At 40.6% G+C, this 7,361-nt stretch overlaps 1 pseudogene; it reads right to left on the minus strand.

Annotated features, from left to right (window-relative positions):
* Window positions 1-460: 460 nt before the first annotated feature.
* LOC120271883 lies at window positions 461-2,550 on the minus strand (annotated as a pseudogene).
* Between the last annotated feature and the right edge of the window lie 4,811 nt (window positions 2,551-7,361).

Here is a 7,361-nt window from a genome sequence, read left to right on the forward strand (position 1 = left end):
TAATTAAAAAACAGAGGATGTGATTTGAGGCTAGAAATCAAGGAGAGTTGTGATCGTGACAGTAGCCATGGCCACCACACCACTATCACACCGGGTTTAAAGAAATTATGAGATGGTGACGCAGCAGAGACGGCGAGACCCTCTCGGTGGTGAGGGGCTTGCGATAGGGGCACAAATAGAAAGGTGATTGTGGTGTGGTGGCGGTGACATCGGCGACAACACTGGTGGTGTCAAGCGAGACGACAATCATGGTGTGGGAGGTGTTGTGACAGGGCTTTGGTGTTAACCCCGCATCAAGTGTGATGGTGGCGGTCAGATGATGAAGAAGAAGAGGTTAGGGTTATTAGTTTTAACTTTTTGGAGGGGTGAGTAGGATAAGTGTGGCACGTGGACCTCCACTTCATTCGGCTGAGTAATTCGGTTGAGGAATTCGTCAAATATAGCATTACTCATATAAATATATATAATGAACTACAAACTTGATCTATATTTATTTATTATGGAACACCACAATGCAGTGAAATCTAATAAAATTCTACAAAACTGAGGTTTCTTCATTTCCTTTCCACAACCTCACTGTCTCTGAATCCTGAGAAACTTGCATCTCTTGTCCACCCCACAACCTCACCCTCTTTGCAGCCTGAGCAGCCTGAAATTTAATTTTAAAAAAATTAAAACTCAAGTTCTCACTTAAATTGGAAACATTTATTCCCAATCTCTTTTACCTCATCTTCCCAATTAGTTCTCCAAACGATATAAAGCAATATGAGTGTCTGCAATGCTGTTCCACATAACATACCAGCCCAAATTCCCTGCCATTAAATTCTTCAGCTTTAGATTCATAAATATAAACATTTTTAATAAAAGATGAACTTACCTCAACTCCCCATTTGACCCAATATCCCAAAACAAATCCTAAAGGAAGTCCAAATATGTAATAACAACCCAAGTTAATGTATGCTACCAAGGCTTGCCATCCACCTCCAATTGCAACACCTGCAATTCATATGATAATATTCTCATATTCATTCATTGCATCACCTCAAATTCAATTCAATTGTGACCTGAAATCACAGGCTGAATGCTGTTGAGAACCATAGTCACTGCAAGAAGGTAAGCAATATGAGCAACAGCTCGCTGTAACTCTTTATCACTAGTGAAGATCACAGCGAAATAGTCTCGTGCCGCAGGATTATGACCATGAAAAGAATGCCAATCAAAAGTGATTGAAGAACGACGATGATGACGGAGTATTTAGCCGCTCTCGGGTGACCGGATCCAAGCTCATCTCGATACCCGAACACTGGAAGTAGAACAAGAAATAGTAAGGTAAGTGACATAGAATTGAAACAACTTCACATTGATAGTATTTACCCAATAGCAGCATTGATTCCCTATGAAAACACGCCTTCCCAACCATTAATGTTCATACTGAAACACAAACAAAGAGTTGGGTTATGAATGAATGAATAAAATGAAATGAAATGAATTGAATTGAAGGGACTAACCAGATGGAGAGGGAACCGACGTTGATCTCAGCATCGCCGAGGTGACCGGTGAGGACAACCAAGACCATCATGTACCAAACCTCAAGACAAAGCATGACTGCAGAGGCAAGAGACAACTTAACAAATGCCCACATATCATTGAAAGCAGACCATGAAAAGCCCTTCCATCCATCCTTGCACCATCCAAAAATATACACAACTTGACCAAGGGCCAACACCCATGAAGATATATCATAAGCAAAAGCAGCCCCTGCCAGTCCCCAATGGAACACATAGATGAACAAAGCCAGCAATCCAATATGCATCACAAGAGCAGCAAAGGCAAGATATGCCAGCACTGAAACCTTGCTCTGAGCCTGCAAAAACTTCTGGGTTGGAAAATTAATGGCTAATGAAAACATCTGTGGAATGATTTCAATTGTGAATTTCCCAGCAGCATCTGCTATCTGTTCTTCTTGGCCTAAAAGCTTCAGAATAGGAGTTGCAAACAGATAAATAGGACAGAGAATCACCGCAGATGCAAGAAGTATTATCCATGATCTCTGCATGTAAACACCCAGCATCTCCCACTTGCTCCTGCCCCAAAATGCTTTGCCTACAGTGTCTCCAATGCACTCCCCATTCCAAGCTAAACAAAGACATCATGCATTAAAGAAAACCAAAAACAAACAAAGAGAACAATTGAATCAAATGAGATAGAGGGATAGAGGGATAGAGATTTCTACTTGCCAGGAATCCAAAAGAGAAGTTGGAGATGACAGAGAGGCCAATGGCAGCAGCAGAGAGCTGAAGGTTGCCCAAATGGCCAACAAAAGATTTGGTGGTAGAATTGATGCCATAGAAACAGAGGATATTGAAGGCTATGGGAGTAGCAATGGACCAGAGTTTCTTAGACTCTTGAACAAACAAGAAGCGTGCATCTTTAAAACCATGAACTGGAGGGAAATCCTCAACATTATCACTAGTTCTTTCCTCCCAAGTTTGCAAACTATTGAAGGATACCATGATGGTTGGCTTGGGTTCTAAGAGAGGAGCTTCCATGGTTTCCCTCCTCTCTTCTCCTTGTCTTTAGGAGACTGCACTATGTTTAGGGTGCTTGGTTTGGTGGTGAGGAGTGGAGTTAGGAACACACACACAGAGAGAAAGAAAGAAAGAAAGAAAGAAAGAAAGAAAGAAAGAAAGAAAAAGAAACAGAGAGTGTTGTTGAACAGGGGATCTGGGAAGGAGAGATACGAGGAAACAAACAAACGGTTATTTGTAGCTTGAGGGTGGATTTTGGGAGTTTGGTTTGCTTTTGTGGCTTTGAGGGAGCCCGTGGGTGGTTAAGAAAGAGCACAGCGATGTAGACTTTGGTCTTTAACCTCTTGTGGACGTGGATCTTTAGTACCTATCCTCCCGGGAATTAAGTGAGGATTTTAATGCCAGTGTTATATATATATATATATATATATATATAACATACGTAAACTGCTGGCATTCTGATTGAACACAGTAAACATTAGGAAAATACAGCGCGGGTTAATTAGTTTTTAGTTGAATTATGATATTGTATTAAAATTAATTAGATGGTTTAAATTAAAATATTGTGCGTTTACTTGTATAAGCTGCTCAATAATATTATTTATTATACAATACATAATCATTTGATTTGAAATTTAATAGTTGAAATGAACACCAATTGATTTTTAATCTATAAATGTTTGTAAATAATGGATGTTTATATATATACACATAAGTTTTTTTACCGTGAATAATAGAGTGATAATTTATTTTAAATTTTTTTTACTGTGAATAAAAGAGTGGTAATTTGTTTTCATCTAATAAATCTGGATTTTGAGAGTTTAACTCTCTCTCTCTCTCTCTCTCTCTCTCTCTCTCACACACACACACACACACACACACAACAATAGTTACATGATATAATATGATTTATATTAATTATATATATTGTTTCTTTAAAATTAAAGTAAAGTGGATTAATCGTTGTTGTAGTGAAATAAATAAGAAAAAAAAAACAAATAAAGAATTGAACAATGAAATATATGTATATACCACCAGCATATTAAGAGAATTAGTATTTTATTATCTTCTTGATTGAAAAAATTAAATTAGGTTTTGAACCACTAAAATTGTGAAAAATAAATAAGACTGTATTAAAAAGATAAATTTTTAAATGATTTTTTTAGAATTGATTTTAGATGAAATCATACAATAAAAAAATAATTTTTTTCTTTTGTAGTTGGACAGTGTGGACTAAATGCAATACGTACATTTTTTATTTTTTTTTTTATCATTTCGCTTCAATCATTCTTTGGAAGAAGAACATGCTCTCGAATTTTTATTAGACAATTAAATGTCTTATCGATCAGCATTTACACAAACACAAATATTAAAAAAATAATAAGATATTAAAATTTTAGATTTTTTTCATATTTTAAACAATATTTTATATGGTTGTTAATTGATAACATAGATATACATAAAAATTAAATACTTTGGATCAAAAGAAAGCGACATTTTTTCAAATAAATGGTTCTTAATGTCTTATACGGAAGATTATTGTTTAATTTTGCAGGAAAGCTACAACTAGCCTTAATCACATTAAATGCTAGAAATGATTTATAACGGTAGGTAATATGTCTAGAAATTATTTATAGTGGTAGGTGATATGCCTAACAATTATTGCAACGTCAACGCAGTATTTCATTGTCTTTTTTTTAATATTTATTTGAATTTTAAAAATACATCCCACAAGTTTTGAGAACCATTTCTTTCGGATCTTTGGTCGTGCGAGAGCTTTTGGGCTTAAAGTGGACCTCAGGAAGCTGTTTGCCTTCAAGTCTCAAGTTGATCTGTCCTCTTTGGAGCGGCCGTTCACGATGGAGGAGCTTAAATGTGCGGTTTTTGAGTTGGGGCGAGACAAAGCGCCGGGGCCGGATGGTTTCCCTTTGGTATTTTTTAGGGAATTCTGGGAATTAACCAAAAACGACTTATGGAAGCTCTGTGAGGATTTTTTTGCGGGAAAGGCAAATCTCGAAAGAATTAATTGGGCAAATATTGTGCTCATTCCTAAGGTAGACACTCCTACGTCGCTTGGGGATTTTCGACCAATCAGTTTAATTAATTCTACTGTAAAGATCATCTCCAAGATGTTGGCTTCCCGATTAGGCAAGGTCATGGATAAGCTTGTGGAGCGTGAACAATCTGCGTTCATGAAAGGGAGATGTATCCTTGATAACATTGCCACTGCAGAGGAGTTGATTTTCAGTATGCATAAAAATCACTCTGCTGGGCACATTCTGAAAGTTGACTTTGCGAAGGCGTTTGACACGGTGGACTGGGACTTTTTGTTGGAACTTTTACAGGCTAGGGGCTTTGGGGTCAGATGGGTGGAGTGGATCCAGCGCCTACTATGTTCCTCTAAGGCCTCGATTCTTATTAATGGGTCTCCAGATGGGCTACATCCCGTGCAGTAGAGAGTGCGTCAAGGCGATCCCCTCTCCCCCCTTCTCTTTGCGTTGGTAATGGATGTCTTAAACTCGATGTTTCGGCATGCCTTATACACCAAAGTGTTGGTTGGTGTTCCTCTGGGGGAGTTCGGTAGTAGGTGTAACCTCCATTATCGCGGATGATCCTGTCGGTTATTACTACGGGTGGGATGGAGGACCTAAGGGTGGTGAAGCTTATGCTTTATGTGTTTGAAGGTTTGACGGGGTTGGAGACTAATTTCGCTAAAACTTGTTTGTATTCGAATAAGGTGGGCGTCTTGCACCGCGGCGGCTGAGACGCTAAACTGTGCGATGGGCACTCTCCCCGTTCTATATTTGGGTATCCCCATTTCGGGACGTAGGCCTCGCTAAGCAAGGCGGGAAAGTCTCATTCTTAAGATTCGGAGACGGCTGTCGGCTTGGAAGGTTCGCTACCTGTCGCTCGGGGGTAGACTTACTCTTGTCAATTCCGGTGCTTTCGGCGATTCCCACTTCTTGGATGTCATTGTTTTCGGTTGCCTCAGTTTGGGTGGTCAGCGCATCGACCAAATTAGGCGTGACTTTTCCGTGGTCGAGGGATCGACTTGAACATCCCGGGTGTCGATTTGTGAGTCGGACAAACTTGTGTCGCCATGCGACCCGGGGTGGTTAGGGGCATCCTTGGAATTGACACTTTTAATCAGTATTCTTGGGGAAATGGTGGTGGAAATTCTTAACTTTTCCCGGTTGGTGTGGGTCGGAGGTTATTCAATTTAATTATGGGATGAATCATTTGGAATATGTTCCCCGGGATTACTTGGGTCGGATCTCTTTTTTTCGGAAAGGTGTCCTTACTGCTCTCAGGCGTTTCGTGAGTCGTATTGTGCATAATGTTCAGTCGGGATGGGAAACGCTTTTTTGGAAAGATCAATGGCTTGACGGTAGAGCTCCTAGGTTCCTGTGGCAGGATAGGTTTGCCAGTTGCCTTCACCCTATCGGTTCAATCCGGGAGCCGAGTGCTCGTTGGAGGCGAGCCTCCGTTCGTTTGTTCTCTCGAGTGAATCGATCGGAGATACTTTGAGGGCCCCCTAACGATTCGCACTCTGACAAGAAAAATTTGGAGGCTTACTGGTAATGGCGCTGCTCTCTGTGAAATCTTTCTATTACTTCATTTGTGATGGGGGTGTACGATGTCCTGTCGCGAAGTTCTTCTGGAGTAGCATCTGCCCAAAGAAGATCAATCTCTTCAATTGGCTAGCGTGGAAGGACAAAATTCTGACATTGGAAAACCTAGCCAAACGGAGATGCAACCGCCTGCCTACTGCTACCTGCGTGCTTTGTCATGAGAACATGGAATCTGTTGATCATCTTTTTTTACTCTGTCCGGTTGCTCGACAGGTGTGGGCATATTTTGGGCAGACTCTTCGGCTGTCGGAGCCACCTGGATCTTTTTCCATTGTCTGGGGTGTTTGGAGAACCTCTCTCTTGTCTGGCGTTAGAATTTTTGGGGAATTAGTGATTAAGGCGATTGTTTGGAACATTTGGCTTGCTCGTAGTGATTGCATGTGTTAGTTCCTCCGGTGTGGTTTGTGGGTATTAAGTAACACTTAAGCACTCATAGAAGTCTCACACAAACCAATAAAGAAAAAGCACACAAACAAACACAAGAAGACACACAACGTTGGTAACCCAGTTCGGCGTCCACTCGCCTACGTCTGGGGGGCCAAGCCCGGAGATAAACAATCCACTAAAAGAGGTAAAAATATATGAGTACAAACACTTGTCACTCACACTCTCAACAATGAAGATCACTACCCTCTCTAGATTGTTTAGTGCTCACACACTCTCCTCAAAGAGTCACTCAAGAGTCACACCTTACAATCTACGAGCAAGGTAACTTATATAGACGCCTCAGCGTCCCCAAATATAGCACATACCTCTTTTTAGAATCTCTGCGACTACTAATTTAAAAACCGCTGAAATTAGTGCATTGCGACTCACTTGTAACATAAGTTGCAACATGTACTGACTCGCGACTTGGTGAGTTACAGTTACGTTGCGGGACGACCTCAAGACCCATCAACCTCCCGGTCATGCTTAGTCCGAGTCGATGCGACTAAATCTCCCGATCCCATTGCCGCAACTAGCCTACCTCCTCGGGTTCCTCATCACGCGATCCCCTCGCAAAGGCGCACGTCCTTGTGCGTCTTCATGAAACTTGCCAAACTTAGTCTTCAATCTTCCAAGTTTAGTCTTCAAAGATTCTCCAAACTTGATCTTCGATTCACCCAAGTTTGGTCCTCAAATCTTCTTAGTTAATAGACTTGATGATTCTCATCAAGGATTCTTCAAATCATATCTCCTTCAATTAATCTTCATTCACACC

The sequence above is a fragment of the Dioscorea cayenensis genome, chromosome 11 (assembly GCF_009730915.1).
Source record: "Dioscorea cayenensis subsp. rotundata cultivar TDr96_F1 chromosome 11, TDr96_F1_v2_PseudoChromosome.rev07_lg8_w22 25.fasta, whole genome shotgun sequence".
Taxonomy (NCBI): Eukaryota; Viridiplantae; Streptophyta; class Magnoliopsida; order Dioscoreales; family Dioscoreaceae; genus Dioscorea; species Dioscorea cayenensis.